The sequence below is a fragment of the Nerophis lumbriciformis genome, linkage group LG02, assembly GCF_033978685.3.
Source record: "Nerophis lumbriciformis linkage group LG02, RoL_Nlum_v2.1, whole genome shotgun sequence".
Classification (NCBI taxonomy): Eukaryota; Metazoa; Chordata; class Actinopteri; order Syngnathiformes; family Syngnathidae; genus Nerophis; species Nerophis lumbriciformis.
This window is the reverse complement of record NC_084549.2, coordinates 37,421,418-37,448,974: the sequence shown is the minus strand read 5'-3', so window position 1 is coordinate 37,448,974 and position 27,557 is coordinate 37,421,418.

Here is a 27,557-nt window from a genome sequence, read left to right as displayed (position 1 = left end):
ATTCTGAGTCTGTGACAGGATTAGCAGAGAAAAGATTAATTTCCTTGACATTTTCTTTCTGGGCCGTAGAAAAATTACAGTTCTGGGTACATTCCTTTCCCCATTCACTGATCTTCCCTGTCTTCCAATCCACACGAGGGTTATGCTGGTACAGCCATGGATACCCCAAGATCAACGGATGAGAAGGAGAAATAATCAAATATGGACAAACTTGTTCCTGATGGCCGTCAATGTTCATTTGGAAAGGTTCACTGATGTGTGTGATGGTGAAAAGCTCCTTACCATTCAGAGACCTGGCCCTAATGGGTTTAACTAGTGGTTCTGACTTGAGTCCTAGTCTCCTAGCTAAACCCCAGTCCATCAGACTCTCATCTGCCCCAGAGTCTATTAACGCCTCTAGAATTGTGACTGTGTGATGAGTTAACGTGATCTTGGTGAGGGTGCGTGGCCTCTGAGGAACAGCCAAAATGTGACTCACCGCCTGGGATCTCTTGGTTGGACATGAAACGACAAGATGGCCACCCTCTCCACAGTAAAAACATCTCCCCTCCATCAGCCGCTTGCGTCGCTCCTCTGGCGTCAGTCGGGCTCTCCCCAGCTGCATGGGCTCCTCCTCCTGGTTGGTGCGTAAGTGAGGATGTAGCTCCGGGGGTGAGCGCCGAGTCGTCGACCAGTTAGGTGCTAAAGGATGGGTGGTTCTTTCTGCAGCTTCCGATCCTTCACCTCGCTGTCGTTTGAGCTGGGCCCGTCGCTTGTCCGTCCTGATGGCGAGCGCGATGAGGGCATCTAGATTGTCGGGTAGGTCCAGGGGAACGAAGAGGTCTTGTATGGAAGCACTGAGCCCTTTCAGAAAAATATCGTAAAGAGCGGTGTCGTCCCACCCGCTTTCTGCTGCCAGCGTGCGGAAGCGGATGGCGTAGTCACACACGGAACCGCTGCCCTGCTGTAAACTGCTTAGTTCTTGTGCCTTTTCTCTGTTAGAGGTCACCGGGTCAAAAGTCTTGGTTAGCGCAGCTTGAAAGTCTGTGAAGGAGTGGCAGAGTGACGAGTTCCGCCCCCATTCGGCAGAAGCCCACGCCTTAGCTCTATCCGTAAGATGTGAAATCATGAAAGCAATCTTGGAACGTTCAGTGGGAAATGCATGGGGCATCAATTCAAAATTAATAGCACAGTCTATCAAAAACGTTTTGCACAAACCAGGAGCGCCAGCGTATGGCGTCGGAGGGGCCAGCTTGCATCCGGCTCCAGGGGGAGGTGAAGACAGAGTGGGAGCAGCGGGTGGCTTGGGGGGCTGTGACGCCGGAATTGGTCGAGCAAACTGCTCAAGTAGTCCTTGTAGCTGGGAGGAAAGGTGACCCATGTTTGCTGCCATCGCCGTCTGAAACTCCTCCTGTCGGGCGAGCCGTGATTCGTGGGTGTGCAAGATTTCCGTCAGTTGTTTAGCCTCTGCTGAGTCCATACTGGCCAGAGTATACTGTTAAGTCTTGGCAAAAATGAGGACTCAGATGCAGAAGAGAGACAATTGACTCAGACTTTATTTAATTAGTTTTCTTTGCTATCTCTGGACAGAGTGATTAAACAAAGTGGCTATAAAATCTATCTATGATATACTTGAGTAACAAGAGGATGTGTAGCATAGGACATAAGGCAATAAACAGAAAATCACTCCATAAGGAGGAAAAGGGCAATAGCAAAATTTCTATACAAGTCTAATAACAAAAAACCAACAATCTATGATAATCTACAAAAAGATAATTTCACTCATGAAAAGAAGTCGAGAAGCTATAAACAGAAAATATGTTATAAAGAGTTGAGAAGCCTGCAAACTAAAAGCGCTCCAGAAGGAGGGAAAAAAAAGAAGACAAGGCACTATGAAAATTGATACAAAAAGACTTGACCAAAAAAACTTTAGCAAAAGAAAATCACTCTCTCAGAGGAAACAAAGAAATCAACAAATAAAGCGAGACAATACTTATCAAGGCTGTGGACAAGGCTGTGGACAAGGCTGGAGATACGTAGCGAGACGATATACTCTGGCAACAAGACAGGGGAAGACGAGGACTATATACACATGAGGGAGGGTGACACAGGTGGACACAATCAGGCAATCAGGAGAGACATCAGACCAGTGACACAGGAGGAAGGGCAAGTGGCCTGAAACGAGAGGAGGATTAGAATTTTCAAAATAAAACAGGACGTTTGCCAGACAACCCCAAAACAGGACTTCCCTCACCACGATGTGACACTAGGTAAAAAAAAAAAAGTTGAGAACCACTGCTTTATCTCAAAACACTAAAGTATTTAAAGTATCGATATTTTGATTTGAGAATCAATATTAGAGGATACAGACCTGGTATCGGCGGTACCGATATTTTCGCTATTGATTTGTCCGTAGCTCTCTTGGATGCCTCCGCAGCAATCAGCTGTGTTATTGCGATGTCAGTCTAGGAATGAATATCCCCAAAATCTAACCAATTATTCCTCATTCAATTATTGACATTCCCTGAAAGTTTCATGTAAACCGTCCCATAACCTTTTGAGTTATGTTCCTAACTAACTGACAAACAAACAAATCCCCATTGATTAGTTTAAGCACTGCTGCTACCTAGCAGTAGGCTTGTGTATCGTTCAATATGAAAAATGACACACTACTTATTTTACTGAATGACCTTTAGTTGTATGCACTGATTTTGACTGTTTTGTTATTACAGGGGATTTGAATGTACCTGTGCATGTAGCCAATAACACACACTCAATGCTCTCCTTAAAATGGTTGGTGAACAGAAATTCACCACAACATCTTGATCTTGTTCATTAATAAGGGTTTTGTTATTTCAAACGTGAAAGTCACCAATGTTGCTTTATCGGGCCATTTTTATGTTTTCTTCGATCTGTCTGTAACACCATAACCAGCAGTTAGGTCTGCGATTGTTCAGGGAAGAGTCAGTTTGTAGAATAAATAAGGTTTAAAAACACCTCGTATTATAATAATGATGATTTGTTGAACTCTTATACTATGCATTAAGTGTTGTAAATGTTTTGGAAACAATTTCTCACAGTACTGAAAATCTATCGTCCCATATGAAACCTGCCATTTTTGGACAAAGTCCTAAAAAACGTTGTATACCAACAGCTTTGTGACTTTCTCCTGTACAACAATGTGTTTGATACTTTCCAATCAGGCTGAAACACCTCTGATCAAGGTGAAAAATTACATCCGCCTGAACACAAATGCAGAAAAAGTTCCTGTCTGGTTCTGTTTGACCTGAGCTCTGCCTTTGACACAGTTGACCATGCTTTCGTATTACAGAGGTTAAAAACTGGGTGGGGATAACTGGTTCTGCTTTTAGGTTCAAGTCCTATATGATCACAGGACATACTCTGTTGGTAAGTGTGTCTCTAACCAAATGGCTATGACCTGTGTGGTTCTTCAGGGGTCAATATTGTCAAACTTGTAAATGCTGCCACTAGGCAGGCTCCAATGTGTCCTACTACAACAATGCCGATCTCTGCTTAAACACGTGAACGTTGGCCAGTTGATTCATTTTGTCACCGCATCGAACACATCAGTGTGTGGATGCAAAACAATTTCCTTCAGCTAAACTGAAGTCATTCTCTCTGGCCCACAGAAGCAAAGATCAAATGTTATCAGACACATTGAGAGCCTCTCTCTGAAACCTAATAACCAGGTTAGATATCTCGGGCTAATAATGGACTCAGACTTAAATTTTAACAGCCACATTAAGGCAGTCACATTAGCTGCTTTTTACCGCCTAAAAAGCATTACTAAAATACAAGGACTAATGCCTAAAGCAGACTCAGGAAGACTGCTCCATGCCTTTGTCTCCAGCAGGTTAGACTACTGTAATGGCCTTCTCAGTGGACTTTCTAAACAAGCTGAAAAGCAGCTTCAGTACATGCAAAATACTGCTGTTCGAGTCCTGACCGGAACCAGGAAATACGACCATATTCCAGTGCTTAAGTCGCAAGCACTGGCTTTCTGTTGTTCAGAGAATAGATTTTAAAACAGTGCTGCTTGTTTTCAAGTCCTTTCATGGTCTAGGACCAAATTACATGTTAGAACCATATGAACCTTCTCAGGCTCCTAGAACCTCAGAGAGTGGTCTCCTGCTGGTGCCCATAGTCAGGACTAAACATGGCAAGGCTGCATTTCACTTGTATGCTCCTAAAATCTCCTAAAAGAGTCTTCCAGAGGATGTGAGAGAGGTTTTAAATGTTCAAATCCAGGCTGAAAATACTTCTAACTGTACAAATGATAACTGAAAGTATGTTATATACACTCTTTGATTTGATTTTAATTAATTCAAGAGTATTTTTTTTTTGATAACTTGATCTTCATTTGTTATTTTATTCATGTAATTTTATACATCTGTAAAGCACTTTGAATTGCCCTGCGTACAAATTGTGGTCTATAAATAAACTTGCCTTGCCTTGCCTTACTGTAAATCCTCCTTGCCTCTCAGCCCCCATATCCCCCATCCCCCGGTTCTTCACCACCCTTTTTCCATATTTTGTTTTGATAAAGTCGTTTTCCACCAAAAGTCGTACTCCAATGCGAAGGCATGAAAACACAATGAAATGGAAAACTGTTTGTAGTAGTGATAGTGTAAATACTTACAATTGTTCAGTAATCTTTTCGAGGTACCCGCAGTACAAATAAACAAAAAAAGTGTTTGGTACTATTATGATACATTTTGCTGATAGTGTATGTCGATGTCAATGTGTTGAATGGAACGCTTCCAGACAAACCTTTGTTTTCATGTGTTTACTCGTTGCTAAATGACGTCAACGTGAGCTGCTTTTCCTGGGGCACCTTCAATGTAAGATGTCCCACAAGGACATTCAAATAGGACAATATACATGCTGTCTTGTAAAGAACATGTTTGACTTAAAAGGGTCGTGTCAGAATATGTTTTCTCGCATAAGGATGCATGGAAGCTATCGTCAAAAGTATTTACGGTAATATTCATAGATGAATAAAATGTGTCTCGCTGTGTTTAGCCTTGATGCAGGAGCTGCCATTGTTTTTAGCAGGTTGGTAATCAGAAAACAACAACGTAGTGAGTCTGATTGTACTTTTTATCACACGATCACAGCTTCCTGACTTTGAATCCAGGAAACAGGAAGAGACCGTCATGCCTCCCATATTTTCATTTAGGAATTGGATAAGAAAATGTGGGCAAGAACCAGAGACTGTGCCTGTGAATTTTCTCATTCATCCAGGTCATTGTATTCTTAGGGCATTGACTCCATTGTAACAGGACTGTTCAGGTCTTCTTAAAAGACATTTTGACTTTCATCCGAGTAGGCACAGCTGTGTCATATCTACGTCTATGAGCATCAACTGATAAAGCCTGCTTACGGGGTGCCAAATTTTAAAGTTCAATCACATTTTTCAAGCAGATATATTTCTCAGATTAAACTCACTTCTCAAATGTTGCAAATTTTCTTCACATTTAAGTTTAAATTCAATTCAAAAACTCTAAACATTATATTTAAATGTTAAATCTAAACCTATATGTTAAATCTGAATCTAAATGTGAGCACTAATTGTTAAATGTAAACCAAAATCTAAAATCTAAATCTAAATGTGAACACTAAATGCTCAATGTAAACCTAAATGTTAAATCTAAACCTAAATCCTAAATTTAAACTTAAATCTTGAAAATAAATCTTAAATCCAAATGTGAGCTCTAAATGTTAAATCTAAACCTAAATCTTGAATAAAAATCTCAAATCTAAATGTAGAAGCTAATTGTTCAATCTAAATTGATATGTTTAATCTGAATCTAAATGTGAGCACTAAATGTTAAATGTAAAAAAAAATCTAAATCTAAATATGAACACTAAATGTTCAATGTAAACCTAAATGTTAAATCTAAACCTAAATCCTAAATTTAAACCTAAATCTTGAATATACATCTTAAATCCAAATGTGAGCGCTAAATGTTAAATCTAAACCTAAATCCTAAATTTAAACCTACATCTTGAATAAAAATCTTAAATCTAAATGTAAAAGCTAATTGTTAAATCTAAACCTATATGTTTAATCTGAATCTAAATGTGAGCACTAAATGTTAAATGTAAACCAAAATCTAAAATCTAAATCTAAATGTGAACACTAAATGTTCAATGAAATCCTAAATGTTAAATCTAAACCTAAATCCTAAATGTAAACCTAAATCTTGAATATAAATTTTAAATGCAAATGTGAACGCTAAATGTTAAATCTAAACTTAAATGTTAAATCTAAACCTATATCCCAAATTTAAACCTAAATCTTGAATATGAATATAAATATAAATGTGAGCACTAAATGTTAATTCTAAACCAAAATCTAAAATCTAAATCTAAATGTGAACACTAAATGTTCAATGTAATCCTAAATGTTAAATCTAAACCTAAATCCTAAATGTAAACCTAAATCCTAAATGTAAACCTAAATCTTGAATATAAATTTTAAATGCAAATGTGAGCGCTAAATGTTAAATCTAAACTTAAATGTTAAATCTAAACCTATATCCCAAATTTAAACCTAAGTCTTGGAAATAAATCTTAAATCTAAATGTGAGCGCTAAATGTTAAATCTAAACCTATATGTTAAATGTGACTCTAAATGTGAGCACCAAATGTTAAATCTAAATCTAAATGTGAGCACTAAATGTTAAATCTAAACCTATATGTTAAATCTAAATCTAAATTTGTACACTAAATATTAAATCTAAATCTAAATGTGAGCACTAAATGTTAAATCTAAACCAAAATCTAAAATCTGAATCTAAATGTGAACACTAAATGTTAAATCTAAACCTAAATCTTAAATTTAAATGTGGGTGCTAAAACTCTCGCCAAGTGTAAAGATGAATATTAAAAGGATGTCAATATTACAGCAATCACACACCTCTCAGCTGCAAAGCCACGCCCACATCTCTGCCCCTCAGTGCAAACACTCCTACACCTTTCTTACTGCGGAAGAACATTAATGGGGGTGGGGGTCACCACTTTGTCAACAAATGCGTGAGCAAATTGTTGAACAGTTTAAGAAAAACCTTTCTCAACCAGCTATTGCAAGGAATTTAGGGATTTCACCATCTACGGTCCGTAACATCATCAAAGGGTTCAGAGAATCTGGAGAAATCACTGCATGTAAGCAGCTAAGCCCGTGACCTTCGATCCCTCAGGCTGTACTGCATCAACAAGCGACATCAGTGTGTAAGGATATCACCACATGGGCTCAGGAACACTTCAGAAACCCACTGTCAGTAACTACAGTTGGTCGCTACATCTGTAAGTGCAAGTTAAAACTCTCCTATGCAAGGCAAAAACCGTTTATCGACAACACCCAGAAACGCCGTCGGCTTTGCTGGGCCTGAGCTCATCTAAGATGGACTGATACAAAGTGGAAAAGTGTTCTGTGGTCTGACGAGTCCACATTTCAAATTGTTTTTGGAAACTGTGGACGTCGTGTCCTCCGGACCAAAGAGGAAAAGAACCATCCGGATTGTTATAGGCGCAAAGTTGAAAAGCCAGCATCTGTGATGGTATGGGGGTGTATTAGTGCCCAAGACATGGGTAACTTACACATCTGTGAAGGCGCCATTAATGCTGAAAGGTACATACAGGTTTCGGAGCAACATATGTTGCCATCCAAGCAACGTTACCGTGGACGCCCCTGCTTATTTCAGCAAGACAATGCCAAGCCACGTGTTACATCAACGTGGCTTCATAGTAAAAAAGTGCGGGTACTAGACTGGCCTGCCTGTAGTCCAGACCTGTCTCCCATTGAAAATGTGTGGCGCATTATGAAGCCTAAAATACCACAACGGAGACCCCGGACTGTTGAACAACTTAAGCTGTACATCAAGCAAGAATGGGAAAGAATTCCACCTGAGCAGCTTAAAAAATGTGTCTCCTCAGTTCCCAAACGTTTACTGAGTGTTGTTAAAAGGAAAGGCCATGTAACACAGTGGTGAACATGCCCTTTCCCAACTACTTTGGCACGTGTTGCAGCGATGAAATTCTAAGTTAATTATTATTTGCAACAAAAAAAAAAGAAGGTTTATGAGTTTGAACATCAAATATCTTGTCTTTGTAGTGCATTCAATTGAATATGGGTTGAAAAGGATTTGCAAATCATTGTATTCCGTTTGTATTTACATCTAACACAAATTCCCAACTCATATGGATACGGGGTTTGTAAATAAACATTGACTGATTGATTGATGAGACAATTAGACACTCAAACACGTCGATGCTGCACTTACGCATTTGACAATGAATGGAATTGCTTCTAATTGCTCGGATGCAGTCTGTTGGAACCTATTACTCTTTGTGTTTTTCTTTCATCATTTTGCTGCGGTCTTACTTCATGATTGTGTCACATATGAACTGGACTATTGCTGTAAACAGCACGGTCACTGTCATATAAGGTTGCTGCAAGCATCAGACACGCTCGCTTTGGATTGTAAAGAATATATCTTGATTGTGATCTAAATGGCAAAAACATGATTATAGTGAGTGTGAATTAAAGTCATCTTTCCTTCATCGTACTTCCTTTTAAATCACGCTTCTCTGACAACGGTAGTGTGTCGTGTGTTGAGGAACAGGAAGATGGAAAATAACCATATTCAAAGGCGCCGGATCCAAACCTCTGACCAAATGATGACTTCACACTCACAACGATCATGTTTTTACCATTTAGCTCACAATTAAGAGACATTCTTTAGAACTGATCCAAGTTAGTGTGTCAGAGGCTGCTGCTTGCAGCAAACTTATATGACAATGACCGTGTTGTTTCCAGCGATAGTACAGTTCATATGTGACACAATCAGGAAGCACCCGTCCACGTTTCAAAAGGCCGATTCCCAAATTTGATGCTCAGTCCGCCAACCGGAAGGAATTCCACATCTTGCCAGAACAGCTAACAGTATCTCTATAGCTAACTGTATCGCTAACTGTAACTGTAACAAGCAGGAGCAGGCAAGCTAAAAGCTTAATTAGCCACTAAACTGGCTTGAAACGACTAAATAAAGTTTTAGTAAACTTTAAGAAGTCTAGATGGAACAGCGTTACTGCAGAAAGTAAGCAGCTATTAAGACAAACTTAAGAAGTAGATTAATAAGATCTGATAATACAACAAAAACTGTTGCTGTTTAGCATCCACTGTCAGGCATATAGTGTAACATAAATTGTCAGTATTGATACCAATTGTAGCTTATCAGGGGCAGCATCCTAGATCAGCCCAGATTTGCCTTTCCCTTCCCTTCGTCCAGGTCCTGCATTCTTAGGCCAACCTCTCCGAAGTGTACTGGGTCTTCTCTGTGGCTTCCTACCAATCGGACGTGCTCTGAACACCTCCCCAGATGTTTGAGCCACCTCATCTGGCTCCTCTTGATGTGGAGGAGCAGTGACTTTACTCTGAGCTCGTCCAGAATGACACAGCTTCTTACCCTACCTCTAAGAGAGCCCCGCCAACCTACAAAATAAATTAATTGTGCTCGCTTGTAGCCTTGATCTTGTCCTTACGGTCACAACCCAAAGCTAATGACCATAGGTAAGGATAGGAGCGTAGATCGACCGGTGAATTGAGAGCTTAGCTCTTCCCCATGACGGACCGATGCAGACTCAGCATCACTGCCAACGCCTCACCAATCTGTCCGTCAATCTCACAATATAATAACGCAGTTCCTGTTGTATCCGAAGTGTCCGGAATAAAAGTATGAAAAATATGGTGGGGAAAATCAATATATTGTCCAGAGAACCTGCGTCTTCTGCAGTGGACATTTGTATTTTGTCAGCGTAACAAATTCTATTAAACCAGCCCTGTTATGGCAAGCACAGATTACTACTGCAGAGGACACTGCTTCCCGAGAGGATAACATTTTATCAAGTGTATTATGTGGCAGCGTGAACTTATTTGACTGTGTCAAGGCTTTTCATTCATAAAATAGTAGATGTCGATTCAAACTCATACAGCTTGAACATTTACGACACAGGCTTGTAGAAATGTCATGAGGAATATAATCCAGCAGCAGGATTAGACAATCAAACCTGACAATTATGCAAAGACACACACACAATGTTACACACCCGCAAGACAGTTTGTGTCGCCAGACTTTATTCCAGGAATGCAACCAGAGTGTTTGCGTCACCATCTGTTTTAAAAGCACCGCATCAGTCTTTTTGTCAGCCATGACACAGCAGCTCTGTTCCAATTTACTCACCACCAGGGCTCTTAGTCATGGGAAATGACTTTCAATTATTTTCAAGTTATAGTATTTATACCCTCAGGTTAGTTCTAATAGCACAGGCGGGAATTCTCAGAAGGAACAGGAGATGTTGACGCAAGTTGAATGTCACTCTTGACTAAGGTTGGGTATCGTTTACATATTATCCGATACTGGTTCCCAGTGGCATTGCTAAACTAGTTTAAAAGGGGGCTTAAAGGGGGAACTGCACTTTTTTTGGAATTTTGCCTATCGTTCATAATCATTAAGAAAGACATGACGACATTTTTTTTTTTTAATGCATTCTAAATATTGAATAAACATAAATAAAAGTCATCTTACAGCAGAGCCAATGGGAGGTTGTCTATTCCACCCATAAAATCCAATAAATAACAATCCAAAATTTGCTAATACTCCATTTACATTTTGTGACTTGAATATTAACCAAGTATTAGTGATATTGTTATCATTAGCGCTAACGCAGACAAACTATTTATAGCGACACCGTGATCACTTCTGTTTGTCCCTACGTTGACATCATCGAATGGTCTGCTGCTTCCTTGCTTCCTTGCTGCCTGTAAGTTTATTGTAGATCATAAATCATCGGCTAAGGATGTAATCCGACAAGTTGGTACACTTTGACAGGCAGTTAGGACCACAAACTGACGAGAACGACATGAAAAGACGCTTGGGGACGCTTGAGTGTGTGCAATATTATAGTTTATTAGTTTCATTACTGTTTTTATCATGTTTTATTGTTTGCTGTTTTATTTATAGCATTTCCAACCTTTTAAAACTACATTTTAAAATCTGGTTCATGTTTCCCACGGTGTTTTTGTCTACCTGTTTGATCGTGGTTTGGAAATGCAACATATTTCATTCTGCAGTGCATTTTTTTACGTAAATATTTGAATGATAAACAAATACATCTGAATCTGCAACCCAGTCAATGTTTACCCTGAGCCTACTTCCCAACCCTCCCGAATTTTCCGGGAGACTCCCGAATTTCAGTGCCTCTCCCGAAAATCTCCCGGGACAACCATTCTCCCGAATTTCTCCCGATTTCCAGCCGGACTTAAGGCACGCCCCCTCCAGGTCTGTGCGGACCTGAGTGAGGACAGCCTGTCGTCACGTCCGCTTGGCCAACCAAAAAGTAACCACAGAACACTATATGGTATAGTGTTCTGTGGTTACTTTTTGGTTGGCCAACGGTTTACGTTGTATTGCGCACCCTGACGGCAAGTGTGGGAGTTGGTTCTGCAGTATGAATTAAAGAGACGTATCTTCATCACCTCGCCTGGTTATTGACTCCAACCCAGAATATTACAGTGCCCATACCTACGCTCCTTCAAAGGCTGTGCTACTGGCTGCAAAGCATTGCACTTTCAAATACAACAATGAGTAGAGAGGAGTGTTATGTGTGTATATGTGTAAATAAATGAACACTATACAATACATATATGTATATATATATATATATATATATATATATATATATATATATATAAGAAATACTTGAATTTCAGTGAATTCTAGCTTTAAATATACTCCTCCCCCATGAACGGATGCAAAATGGACATAAGAAACTTTTTCAAGAAAGTAAGTATTCATCACTGCTTGTATTAAAATCTATTAGCTCCACTTTACACCAGGTCTGTGTTTGACAAAAAGTTACATTCCCACTCTAAAACAATGCTGCTACTTAGTTAGCTAGTTAGCCTGAAATGCATCATGAAGGTCCTGGTTATTTATAAAGTTAAATGTGCACTCTTTTTTACCATTTGCTATCTTAGGGGTTACTTCCTTCTGGAGCATCAGCTGTGTTTCTCACTTTACACATGGAGGAGAACAGGAGCTGAGCTCATTCACATATGACTATCATGAGTAGATAATAATAATAATCACTCCACAACCCCTATTGACCTGTAGGAGTCAGGGCAGAGGAGCACATAAAGTGAGAGGGGAGAGGCCTCTACTGGAAAGGTGAGTAGGAGAATAATGATACATATAAATAAATATTAAAACTTTTTTTTTTTTTAAATGGCTTATCGATAAGCCATTTGTTTTATTTATTTCTGGGTGGATCATGTTGACTATTGGTCCTCCTAATTGTCAATCATTCTGGTGATGTTACGTAAGGACATATATACAATATATATATATATATATATATATATATTATTTATTTATATAATAGATTGTATTTGTAATCTATTTTACATTTGATTCCAAATCTCAAAGTGCTACAGAATTACAACCATTGGCGTTGTTAGGCCTATTTTGGCGTTGTAATAAATAAATAAATAAAAAATGGCTTATCTATATATATATATATATATATATATATATATATATATATATATATATATATATATATATATATATATATATATATATATATGTATATATGTATATATAAGAAAAACCCAGACACCATCTTTGTAGTCATTTTTCTCCTGCGTGGACTTCCGTCTTCCTTTACAATGAGTGAAGCTGCACGAAACCTTGGGTCTGCAATTGTAAATAATTTAGTTTTTAAGTTTTGTGTTTCTTGTAGAATCCATATAAAGTAATATACATTAGCCTATTGTTAAAATAATTAAAAAAAACATCATTATATATATTTGTTTTATTGTATTGTTACATTAATAGCTGTTGTATTTTTATAGGATGGCTTGTTAAACATTTCATAGGATTTTCAGAGGGAGGAAAAACCAAGACATTTAATATAAAATGTAAAATGAATAAATACATAAAAAGAAAAAAAATGGTTAAAAGCCATCGTCCCGGAGAGCATTTAATTTCATCCCGTGCAATGTTTTTACCGTCCCCGAGACGACGGGACTACGTTAATCTCAAGGCCTGGAAGTTACATTTTATTGTTTGCATTATTTGTTTCAGCATTGAAATTTAAAGATGGTCCCTCAGCTCTTTGACAGCTTTGGCTCTTTTTCAGATCAGCAGATGGACTCTAAGTCTTACTTATTTACAGTATATATAAATGTTTCTCATTTCTATTCAGACTTCCATATATATTTAATTTCCTTAACGACTTGCCATAATATATATATATATATATATATATATATATATATATATATATATATATATATTATATACAAGCCAAATTATCCCGATCCAGATATTACTTTAATTCAAGTAATATTTCCAGGGCTTGAATTTACAACCATTTTAGTCACATATGTGCCCAAAATGTAATCTGTGCAACTTCAAAATATTTGGGAACAAACAATTATTGTATTGTGAGCGAAAGTCGTGGCATTCGCCTCTATGTTGTGAATGAATAACATAGAGGCTAATGCCATGACTTTCATTGTGTTTCAGTGTATCTTAAAGGATCATGCAAGTCATTGTTTCTTGTTGATGCTGTAAACAAAATGCCACTGTGCAAACCCATGTTTGTTGTTGTACTGAACACAGATTGGAAATAAACCGACTGAAATAATAATAATAACAATGAATAATATCTAAGTCTTTGTTAGCCATTTGTGAAGTTTTGTGCTTGTGCGCTACGTTCGCTCACATCCTGTGCATCTCCTGGGGGCTAAGCCCCCCCTGTCCTTAAAAGCTAGTGACGCCCCTGCTGAACGACCACCTCTGCGGTCACCAAAGTATCTACAGCCTGTAGAAATTTGTGTACGTAAAGCATGACGTTGGTGTGAAGCATCGTACATTTCCACAGCCAGTTCACTCTTGATACATTTTATCTTTGCCGATAAAAAGCGCATACAGCAGGTTTTTGTGCGTTCGCAAGCCTAATACATGAGATCCCAGGTCTCTTCATTGGGTTTGTTCCTTTTGAGCCTAACATTGAGGAAGCATCCAAACTCTTTAGTAAAAGGAGGAACGCCAGGTGTAACAATGTAATTCTAATCATGTGCCCTTCAAAACAATCGAGGTACTGTAAATGTCAAACAGGGCATTCATGTAACAGATGTATTTGGTTATGAATGGGTTAAAGAATAATAATGTTGGAATATTTGTCAGTAGTATCCTTTAATTGGATTATGCAAGACTTTTTGTACAAGATCACGCTTTCAAAGCTATTCTCTGAGCTCCGTCAGCGTCGCATGACTGAGTCATCTCAGCTTTCACAACATCCCTCCAAGACAAACACCATGTACAAACCCATGATGTCACTGTTTCCACATCACATCACAGGGAAGCAATTAGATACCTTTAGAGAATTTATCTCGAAGCAATCAAGATGTATGCCTGTCTGTGTTACAGTAAGGCACTTTACAATAGTTTTTCATTTCAGTGGAACCTCTCAAGTCCAACAACTTTGCAAACAAGCAAAACAACCAACAATTCTTGGCATATATACAGTCGTGGTCAAAAGTTTACATACACTTGTAAAGAACATAATGTCATGGCTGTCTTGAGTTGCCAATAATTTCTACAGCTCTTGTTTTTTTGTGATAGAGTGATTAAAGCACATACTTGTTTGTCACAAAAAACATTCATGAAGTTTGGTTCTTTTATGAATTTATTATGGGTCTACTGAAAATGTGACCAAATCTGCTGGGTCAAAAGTATACATACAGCAATGTTAATATTTGGTTACATGTCCCTTGGCAAGTTTCACTGCAATAAGGCGCTTTTGGTAGCAATTCACAAGCTTCTGGCAAGCTTCTGGTTAAGTTTTTGACCACTCCTCTTGACAAAATTGGTGCAGTTCAGCTAAATGTGTCTTAATTGGTTCTGTGACGAAGCTCTTAACTCAAAACATTATCAAATCAATGTCTGCTACTAAAATGAAATTAAATCAGTCAAATTGGCGCTTGCCCAATTAAAAACAATACAATAGAATACAAAACAATACTGTTATGAAGTAATATACTGGTAATAAAAATGTACAACCTTGTGGAGTGGACTTCTACAGTCTATCCTTCTAGCTGCTTCTCCGTCAAACACACAATCAGCGTCTTCTCCATGATTTCATGGATAAATGTCCACAGTTTAGATGTTATTTTAACATCCTTAGACTCATTCTGCTTCAGTATGGTGCACACTAGCAGTGATATGCTCAAATTGCTTCACCAAGTCAGCTATACACTCGATCATGTTTGAGATTATTTCACATTCTTTGTTCTTATGGTTAGAAAACAAAGTTATGTCGATCTCTAGCTATATGCTAGTGCTAGTGAGTTAGACCAAATGTTTTTGGCGGATCTTGCGGGGTTCACTGTGACATTTACTATGGATGCTTGTAACTCAATTATTTACTCTCAACTTAAAGCATGACAATTAGCTGAGGGACAGCTCTTATCTCAACAAATTCTAAAGTTGAGATACCACTGCATTGTAAGGGGAAAAACTGTAAGAAACTGTTTAGAAATGTCAATTTTAGAAGAAACCTTTGATATTTGCATCATTCATTTGTATTTAGGGGAAACCTTTCTCTTTAAAAAGCACATTTATAATAATAAGCTTTCTCAATATAGCCATATCTGATAGTCAGTTTTTCTGCATTAAATTTTCTATACCGCTTGTCCTCATTTGGGTGACGGGTAAGCTGGAGGTGACTTTTGGCGGTGACTTTTGATTAGTGTTGTCAAACTCTATTTTTTCTAAAGCACATGAATCAATTTTTTACATTTATACTAGTTGTGATTGAGACTTGACTTGACTCAAACTTGAACTTTTAGCAGCCACATTAAGTCAATAACATCAGCAGCTTTTTACCACCTGAAAAATATTGGGATAATAAGAGGAATAATGTCTAAATCAGACTTAGAAAGACTAATCTATGCATTTGTCTCTGGCAGGTTAGACTACTGTCATGGCCTTCTAACTGGGCTCTCTAAACGAGCTGTAAAGCAGTTGCAATACATGCTGCTGCTCAAATCCTGACTAGAACCAGGAATATGACTATCTTAGTACAGTGCTCAGATCACTGAACTGGCTTCCTGTTGCTCAGAGAATAGACTTTAAAACAGCTCTCCTTATGTGCACGTCTTTTCATGGTCTTGTGCCAAAGTACATATGTGACATGTTAGAACCATATGAACCATCTCGGCCTCTGAGAACTTCAGGCAGTGTTATCCTGCTGGTGCCCAGAGTCAGGACCAAACATGGTGAGGCTGCTATTCGATATTATGATCCTAAAATCTGGAATAGTCTTCCAGAAAATGTGAGACAGGCCTCAATGTTGGCAATGTTCAAATCCAAGCTGAAAACACTTTTATTCAGTTATTTTATTCAGTTCTGTATATAACAACTGAAAATATTTTATACAGACTTTCTGATTTGAATTTCAATTATAGGTTTTCATTAGAGATGTCGGATAATATCGTCCGGCCGATAAATGCTTTAAAATGTAATATCGGAAATTATCGGTATCGGTTTCAAAAAGTAAAATTAATTACTTTTTAAAACGCCGCTGTACGGAGCGGTACATATTCGGTAAACACAGACGTAGGGAGCAGTACAGAGCAGTTGCGTCTTCCAGTCAGCAGCCCCTCCCCTCTCCCCTCTCCCCTCTCTGACACACAACACAGGAGTTGACGACTGCAGCATGAGAGGTTTACTGGCGACGCTTGATGACCTCATCAAACCGCCGCGAGCATAGCATAACAACAAGAGTGTATTGTTGCCGGTGCTGTAGCCGTGGCTAACAAGCGAGCTCGCTCGGTGACTGTCTAATGACATGGTTTGGGATTATTTTAAAGTGTCTCTGACGGATAAAAAACTGGCAATTTGTAATGACTGCAAAAAGTTGGTTATGCGAGGAGGAACCAAGACGTCTTCCTTTAATACAAGCAATGTGATCTCTTCAAGAATCATAAGGAGATACACGATAAATACAAGCGGAAGATGGATGAAAAGCAAACACCGAAAGCAGCTTGCAGTGAATGGAGGTGCCCTGTCTCAACGGAGCATTTCAGAAGCTCTGGCTGACTGCTAGGCCACTTCAAGCACTCACCACTAGCTTGCAGCACATTTGTGTTACTCATACAAATACGTTAGAGCAGGGCAGATTGAGCCCAGTTTATAATTTCCTGTTGTACAGTATGCCAGGCAGTCTACTAAAGGAGGACTATGTTATTGTTTACTTTATTACTCTAGTATACTCTGGACTGAAGCTGTGTGCCTTCATTGTTTTTGTAGCTGTTGTTTTGAGGCATGTTTAAAAAAAAAAAATAATGCACTTTGTGAAAGTCAAAGTATAGTATTTCCCATAGTTGTAGTGGGTAATAGGATTATCTCAGGAAGAGCATGTCCAAAATTCCAAGCTGCTGTTTTGAGGCATGTTAAAAAATATAATGCACTTTGTGACTTCAATAATAAATATGGCAGTGCCATGTTGGCACTTTTTTCCATAACTTGAGTTGAAGTTGTTCTCTTATTTTGGAAAACCTTGTTACTTTGTTTAATGCATCCAGCGGGGCATCACAACAAAATTAGGCATAATAATGTGTTAATTCCACAACTGTATATATCGGTATCGGTTGATATTGGAATCGGTAATTAAGAGTTGGACATTATCGGAATATCGGATATTGGCAAAAAAGCCATTATCGGACATCTCGAGTTTTCATGATGATTTTATTTTACGTTGATTTTACAAATTAGAATACACAAAAGAGACAAAGATGTGTATTCTTGCCTCACATAGGTTTTGTGAATAATAGGCTTTTTTTTTAAGTGCAGTTCCCCTTCAAATAGTTTGATAGTGATTGTTATAAACTGTCATGTATTTCAAACTGAATTCCTTAATTGTCAGTAAACAAAATCTAAAATGTTTTTAGGTAGTCGTCACTTTGATATCACTGCAAACTTGTTAGGTCTGCATTGTGGCTTTTTAGTGTGATGCATTCAAGTTGGGTCTTGTCCCAACCTGTTTCGTTTTCTCCTGGTATAGTCTGCCTGAAAGATGTACACATGGGATACAATGACATTGTAAAAGCATAATGGAATATGAGGTACATGCACACACACACACAACGGCACACACAAAATGTCTACTCTTTAGTTTTGGGTTATACTATTTTCACCAGTATAACCATTGCTAGTGTTGGTTGTAGTTTGTTTTAGTCTTTGTTTTCTGCAAGTACTGACAATAACCGTATGATTACCATTTGTTCACTGGATTCCTGTTCCGCTCAGGAAAGTCTCCCTACTAACTCACCAGTACTTCCATGGAAATGTCCCCCTCTACCTCAAGGAACTGCTCACCCCCAAATCCTCCACACGACACCTCCGCTCCGGACAGGCTAACCTCCTCCAACCTCCGAGGACAAAGCTCTGAACCATGGGAGACCGGGCTTTCTGCTCCGCTGCTCACAGTCTGTGGAACGCTCTCCCTGACCACCTGAGGGCACCACAGACTGTGGATGCTTTTAAAAAAGGCTTAAAAATCCATCTTTAAAAAAAAAAAAAAGCCTTTTGCTAGATTTATATGTGCTAGATCTAGCTATTAGGCTGTTCTAGTTTTTATTTTATTTTACAATTTATCTTACTCGTTGGGGGCAGCTATGTGTTGTTCTAGCTTTGTTTTTTGTTGTTGTTGTTTTTTTTTAAATGCACTGTAGCACTTTGAGATTGTTTGTTCAATGTAAAGTGCTTTTACAAATAAAATCTATTATTAATATTGTTGTTGTTGTGATATTGTATGCAGGCATGACGTACTTCTTCTTTAAAGCAACAACATCCTCTAATATAACCCCCACCCCTCTGCAAGAATGTCGGAAGCAACATCGGGCACAAATTCCTCGCAATAGTAGACAAACACTTCCCAAAGGATCACAAGCTCCATAAAACCTTCAACCTTCAACACCATCAAGATTAACTACAGCTGCATGAACAACACCAAACAGATTATCGATAACCACAACAAACGTATACTAACACCCCCACAAACAAACGATACCACCACCGCAACTGCACCAGAAGCAAACAAGACATGCAACTCCCGGCAAAAACACTTGCCCACTTGAGGGAAACTGCCTATCAATCATTTTTACCAAGCCCCAGTTACGTGCAAAGACAACAACAAGACATATTGGACTTACGGAAAATGACTACAAAGCCAGAAAAAAGGAACCACACCATTGACAATTCTACAAACCCTGTTTCCATATGAGTTGGGAAATTGTGTTAGATGTAAATATAAACGGAATACAATGATTTGCAAATCATTTTGAACCCATATTCAGTTGAATATGCTACAAAGACAACATATTTGATGTTCAAACTGATAAACTTTTTTTTTTTTTGCAAATAATCATTAACTTTAGAATTTGATGCCAGCAAAACGTGACAAAGAAGTTGGGAAAGGTCGCAATAAATACTGATAAAGTTGAGGAATGCTCATCAAACACTTATTTGGAACATCCCACAGGTGTGCAGGCTAATTGGGAACAGGTGGGTGCCATGATTGGGTATAAAAACAGCTTCCAAAAAAATGCTCAGTCTTTCACAAGAAAGGATGGGGCGAGGTACACCCCTTTGTCCACAACTGCGTGAGCAAATAGTCAAACAGTTTAAGAACAACGTTTCTCAAAGTGCAATTGCAAGAAATGTAGGGATTTCAACATCTACGGTCCATAATATCATCAAAAGGTTCAGAGAATCTGGAGAAATCACTCCACGTAAGCGGCATGGCCGGAAACCAACATTGAATGACCGTGACCTTCGATCCCTCAGACGGCACTGTATCAAAAACCGACATCAATCTCTAAAGGATATCACCACATGGGCTCAGGAACACTTCAGAAAACCCCTGTCACTAAATACAGTTCGTCGCTACATCTGTAAGTGCAAGCTAAAGCTCTACTATGCAAAGCGAAATCCATTTATCAACAACATCCAGAAACGCCGCCGGCTTCTCTGGGCCCGAGATCATCTAAGATGGACTCATGCAAAGTGGAAAAGTGTTCTGTGGTCTGACGAGTCACATTTCAAATTGTTTTTGGAAATATTCAACATCGTGTCATCCGGACCAAAGGGGAAGCGAACCATCCAGACTGTTATCGACGCAAAGTTCAAAAGCCAGCATCTGTGATGGTATGGGGGTGCATTAGTGCCCAAGGCATGGGTAACTTACACATCTGTGAAGGCACCATTAATGCTGAAAGGTACATACAGGTTTTGGAACAACATATGCTGCCATCTTTTTTATGGACGCCCCTGCTTATTTCAGCAAGACAATGCCAAGCCACATTCAGCACGTGTTACAACAGCGTGGCTTCGTAAAAAAGAAGTGCGGGTACTTTCCTGGCCCGTCTGCAGTTCAGACCTGTCTCCCATCGAAAATGTGTGGCGCATTATGAAGCGTAAAATACGACACCGGAGGCTCCAGACTGTTGAACGACTGAAGCTCTACATAAAACAAGAATGGGAAATAATTCCACTTTCAAAACTTCAACAATTAGTTTCCTCAGTTCCCAATCGTTTGTTGAGTGTTGTTAAAAGAAAAGGTGATGTAACACAGTGGTGAACATGCCCTTTCCCAACTACTTTGGCACATGTTGCAGCCATGAAATTCTAAGTTAATTATTATTTGCAAAAAAAAATTAAGTTTATGAGTTTGAACATCAAATATCTTGTCTTTGTAGTGCATTCAATTGAATATGGGTTGAAAATGATTTGCAAATAATTGTATTCCGTTTATATTTACATCTAACACAATTTCCCAACTCATATGGAAACGGGGTTTGTATTTCCTGGTGCATACTATCATCACGTAAACCGTACAGCAGTTCATCAGCATGCGACTGTGAATTGTTCTTGTTTGCGGATGACTCGGCCTTGCTGGTATCAGTATCAAGTCACAGGTGGAGAAAATCCTCAGTGCTGAACTCTGTAGAACTTGCACCTGGCTCGCTGACAACAAGCTATCCATACACTTAGGTAAAACGGAATCCATCCAGTTTGGGTCCCACATCAACCTTAAGAAAGTCAATGACTTCACTATAAAAGTGGGTGACATTGTTATCACCAGGAAAGATGAAGTCACCTACCTAGGTTCCATTCTAGAGGCTAATCTTTCCTGTGATAAAATGGCAACCAAGGTAATCAAAAAGGTCAACCAACGAACGAGATTTCTCTATGGAAATCTCCTCTCTGGTCAACAAAAGCACCATGAGGATTCTGGCGGGAACTCTCGTTCAACCCTTTTTCGACTACGCATGCACCTCCTGGTTGCATGCGTAGTCAGCACCTCCAAAACCCTCAAATCTAAACTCAAAACATCCCAGAACAAGCTAGTCAGATTACTTCTAGACCTCCACCCCAGATCCCACCTCACTCCTACCCACTTTTTCAAAGTGGGCTGGCTCAGGGTGGAGGACAGAGTAAAACAACTTGCACTGAGCCTAGTCTATAAAATTCGCTACACCTTCCTGATACCGAAGTACATGCCAAACTACTTTCTTAACGTAAATGACCGCCATAACCACAACACCAGGGGGAGCTCCACTAACCACGTTAAACCCAGATTCCGATCTAACAAAGGTCTCAACTCATTCTCTTTCTATGCCACATCAATGTGGAATGCGCTCCCAACAGGTGTAAAATAAAGTGCATCTCTATCCTCCTTCAAAACCGCAATAAAAGTACACCTCCAGGCAACTTCAACCCTAAACTAACACCCTCCCCGGATTGTTAATAATCAAATGTAGTCACTTTTTCTTATAATTTCTGATCTCTCTCTCTGTGTCCAATACTTGCTGTACATATGTACCAAGTCAGACCTGCACTGTTTCAATGTCCATTTCTCTGTTCTCAATTGTTGATGACTGAAGTGATGATAACAACCATCCATGATTGGGTATAAAAGCAGCTTCCATGAAATGCTCAGTCACTCACAAACAAGGATGGGGCGAGGGTCACCACTTTGTCAACAAATGCGTGAGCAAATTGTCCAACAGTTTAAGAACAACATTTCTCAACGAGCTATTGCAAGGAATTTACAGATTTCACCATCTACGGTCCGTAATATCATCAGAAGGTTCAGAGAATCTGGAAAAATCACTGCACGTAAGCGACGATACTACGGACCTTCGATCCCTCAGGCGGTACTGCATCAAAAAGCGACATCAGTGTGTAAAGGATATCACCACATAGGCTCAGGAACATTTCAAAAAACCACTGTCAGTAACTACAGTTGGTCGCTACATCTGTAAGTGCAAGTTAAAACTCTACTATGCAAAGCAAAAGCCATTTATCAACAACACCCAGAAACGCCGCCGGCTTCGCTGGGCCCGAGCTCATCTCAGATGGACTAATGTAAAGTGGAAAAGTGTTCTGTGGTCTGACGAGTCCACATTTAAAATTGTTTTTGGAAACTGTGGACGTCGTGTCCTCCGGAACAAAGAGGAATAGAACCATCCAGACTGTTCTAGGCGCAAAGTTCAAAAGCCAACATCTGTTATGGTACGGTGGTGTATTAGCGGCCAAAGCATGAGTAACTTACACATCTGTGAAGGCACCATTAATGCTGAAAAGTACATACAGGTTTTGGACCAACATACGTTGCCATCCAAGCAACGTTATCAAGGACACCCCTGCTTATTTCAGCAAGACAATGCCAATAGTAAAAGAGTGTGAGTACTAGACTGGACTGCCTGTCATCCAGACCTGTCTCCCATTGAAAATGCGTGGCGCATTATGAAGCCTAAAATACCACAACGGAGACCCCAGACTGTTGAACAACTTAAGCTGTACATCAAGCAAGAATGGGAAAGAATTCCACCTGAAAAGCTTAAAAAAATTGGTCTCCTCAGTTCCTAAACGTTTACTGAGTGTTGTTAAAAAGAAAGGCCATGTAACACAGTGGTAAAAATGCCCCTGTGCCAACTTTTTTACAATGTGTTGCTGCCATTAAATTCTAAATTAATGATTTGCAAAAAAAAAAGAAGTTTCTCAGTTCCAACATTAAATATCTTGTCTTTGCAGTGTATTCAATTGAATATAAGTTGAAAAGGATTTTCAAATCATTGTGTTCTGTTTTTATTTACGAATTAAACAACGTGCCAACTTCACTGGTTTTGGGTTTTGTATTTATATACAAGCAGCAAAGCTGTATTTTCCTTTGCAGTTTAATTTTATTGACAGTTTAGTTATGAAACATAGTCATTAATGTATCGTTATTTCATTTGTATTTTCATTATTAATGTATTGTTATTTTAATTGTATTTTATTTAGTTTAGCACCAACATAAATATATGTATGTTACTTTTTATTTCAGTTATTTAAGAGTCCTTATGCTGTATATTTGGCTATTACTTAGTTTTCTAATCAGCCTTACCTAAGCCTTAGGTTGGGGTAAATACATATTATGTGTGATCTACACATGCTTTCATACCATTTGACAAGGTTGTAAACTTTAAGTAGGTTAAATATAAGTTCTTAATACCATGAAAATCAAGAGTAAGATTACTAATTCAGTGTTAATATTTAATTGGGCCCCGGGCCCCGAGGTCAAAAAGGTTAAGATCCTCTGCTTTATCACACTCAACTCTCTTAATGCTTGCAAAAACATTTTGTTAACTTCATTTACAAGATGTGTTATTTGTAAAGGACACTTTTTTTAAACACTCAGTAACAAAAATGTTTTGGGAAAATCCAAATATTCTTCTTGTAACTCACTTGGGGGCTGTGCTGCACATCACAGTTGGAGCTTCAAGCGTTCTACTCCACTGACCACACATAGTTTGGTCGGTTCAGTGGTCAGTCAGGCGAATTCAGGTGTGTCAGAGAGGAAAATACCAGGAAACCATCAGAGGGTCTGTTTTTTCAACATTGGGAAATAACTTCAATAACTGCCCAATATCAATGTGCTAATCCTTAATTTCATCCATGTTCTGTACATGTTTTTTTTTTACTGCAACAGTGCTGCTAAATATGGTCCTGAGGGAAAGCCCTTGCATAAAAACAGCAAGTATATCGCACCTCCATCTGGGAGGGTGTTGCATAACCGTCAGAAGAAGCCCCCAGTGGTGTCAAACTCAAATACAGAGTGGGCCAAAATTTAAAACTGAACAAAGCCGCGGGCCAAGGTTGAAAAAATTAACCTTTTTGATAGGGACCCAAACAAGTTGTGCATTGAATATTGAACAAGCAAGGCGTATATAACTTTATAGTGACATGCAAAATCGAGTTTCAAATAATAATAATAATTAAAAAATATCAATGGCATATCAAATACAATTTGAATAAAAATGTAATGCCTCTTTTCTATTTGCAGCCTTCTGAGGTAAATATCAACATTAACTTTTTCACAGGCTAATAAATTATAAAATAAAATAACAATGAATAAACCAACCATTTATGACTTTAAACTGCTAAATTTGCAACACACTGATCTAATCTGATGTGCCTAAGCCTGATACCTGCCATCTTTTCTTGGATGCTAGTTCATTAATGTCGGGGCTCAGGCTTTGAGCTGAAGCAACCCTCATTATCGAACGAAGGTGTTCATCAGTCATTATATCTCGTAGTCCACCCGGACCACAGTCTTGGGGGCGTGCTTTAAAGGCACTGCGTTTATCGTCCTCCACGAGCTGTCTTCACGTCTGCTTTTCATCCATACCAACAACATGCCGGCCCGATCACATAATATGTGCGACTTCAGCACGCACACACACGTAAATGCAATGCATACTTGGCCAACAGCGATACAGGTTACACTGACGGTGCCCGTATAAATAACTTTAACACTGTCAGAAATATGCGCCACACTGTGAATCCACACCAAACAAGAATGACAAACACATTTCGGGAGAACATCCGCACCGTAACACAACATAAACACAACAAAACAAATACCCAGAATCCCATGCAGCCCTAACTCTTCCGGGCTGCAATATACACCCCCGCTACCACCAACACCCCCACACCCCTCCGTGCGTCGGTTGAGGTGGGCGGGGTTGGGGGGACAGGGTTTAGTTTTAAATTTTCCTGAGGGAACTCTCCTAAAGGAATCAATAAAGTACGATCTATCTAGTGTTTGATATCGCCTCAAGGGCCAAGTGAAATTACACGACGGGCCAAATTTGGCCGGCGGGCCAGAGTTTGACACCCATGCCCTAGATCATTTTTGTTGGTTGTGTGTACGTGCAGGTCGTCAGACTCTTCTCATTTACCGTGACCAGAGTCATTAGGTACATCAACATTTCTATATTTAGGCTGGAGTTCATACATTCCCCTGCCCTCGATTAAATCTTACATCTATGTGTGTACGTGCGTATGGGCTGTACACTTCACGCTCTATTTTTAGGCAACTCAGTAATTTGTTTCTTATCCTCACATCTGTACACCGTATCCAACTCATGATATTTGTTTCATATTCAAATCTATAACATTTATTTCCCATTTAGCTTATGATACATGTGCTATCCAGCTGTTATATCTTGATTTCTTACACTTCTGAGTTTCATTTGCAAGTGATATACAGTAGACTACATGCAGTAAAATTCCAAGATTTTAGATGGCGTTAATATATAGACCAGTGGTTCCTAACCTGGGTTCGATCGAACCCTAGGGGTTCGGTGAGTCGGCCTCAGGGCTTCGGCGGAGGTCAAAACACACCCGACTCATCGTGTAGATACAAACTTCTCCTTATCGGCGTATTACAGATACGACAACAGCTGACTGATTTGCAGGTGTGTAATTTGTTGTGAGTTTATGCACTGTGTTGGTTTTGTTCTTTGAACAAGGTGATGTTCATGCACGGTTCATTTTATGCACCAGTAAAAAAAACATGGTAACACTTTAGTATGGGGAACATATTCACCATTAACTAGTTGCTTATTAACATGCAAATTAGTAACATATTGGCTCTTAACTAGTCATTATTAAGTACTTATTAATGCCTTATTCGGCATGGCCTTATTATAACCCTAACCCTCTAACCCTGGCCCTAACCCTCTAACCCTAACCCTAACCAAATAACTCTAAATTAAGTCTTTATTACTTAGAATATGTTCCCCTAGTGTCCAAATAACTCTAAATTAAGTCTTTGTTACTTAGAATATGTTCCCCATACTAAAGTGTTACCAAAAACATATAACTTTGTCTTGAATTTGAAAAATTATTTTCTTTTGTTTTTCACCAAAGGGTTCGGTGAATGCGCACATGAAATTGGTGGGGTTCGGTACCTCCAACAAGGTTAAGAACCACTGATATAGACTCTACAGTTTGTTGCTTTAGACAGGAAGTAGTCTTTGCCATTAAGTTGAATGTGGCAGTCCTTTCTTTCACTGAGCCACATGAAGTGTTTATACTGTAAATATTGTACTTATTACACATCAGCTGTTTGATTGTAACGTGCATCCAAGTTGTAGTTTTCATTACCAAATTTAGAGGTGTTGAAATCGCCACGTAAAATGGCTATGACTAATCAGTAGCATGTAGTATTAACAATGCTTAACTTTTCCACATTGCGTTATGTGACAGTTTTCAACATTCTACAGACAATACCCCAGAATGACAATATGAAAAGTTTTCTATTTTTATTTTTGCAAACTAAAAAATCACATGTACATAAGTATTCACATCCTATACTCAGTACTTTGTTGATTCACTTTTGTCAGCAATTATAGCCTAATGTCTGTTTGAATATGATGCCACAAGCTGGGCACACCTATCTTTGGGCGGTTTCACCCATTCCTCTTTGCAGCACCCCTCAAACTCCAAAAGGTTGGATAGGAAGCGTTGGTTTTCATCCAGGATGTCTCTGTACATCGCTACATTCATCATTTACTCTATCCTCACTCTTCTCCCAGTTCCTGCCCCTGTAAAACATCCCCACAGCATGATGCTGCCACCACCATGCTTCACTGTAGGGATGGTATTGGCCTGGTGATGAGCGGTGCCTGGTTTCCTCCAAATATGACGCCTGGCTTTCACGCCAAAAAGTTCAATCTTTGTTTCATCAGACAAGAGAATTTTGTTTCTCATGGTCTGAGACCCTTCCGAGTGCATTTTGGCAAACATATTACTAAGAAATAGCTTCTGTCTGGCTACTATACCATACAGATTAGATATGGTGGATTGCTGCAGAGATGGTTGTCCTTCTGGAAGGTTCTCCTCTCTCCACAGAGGAATGCTGTAGCTCTGACAGAGTGACCATCAAGTTCTTGGTCACCTCCCTGACTAGACTAAGATAAATGCAGCGATGTACAAAGACATCCTGGATGAAAACCAGCGCTTTCTATCCAGCCTGATGGAGCTTGAGAGGTGCTGCAAAGAGTAATGGGGAAAACCGCCCAAAGATAGGTGTGCTGAGCTTGTGGCATCGAATTCAAAAACTTGAGGCTGTAATTTCTGCTAAAGGTGCAT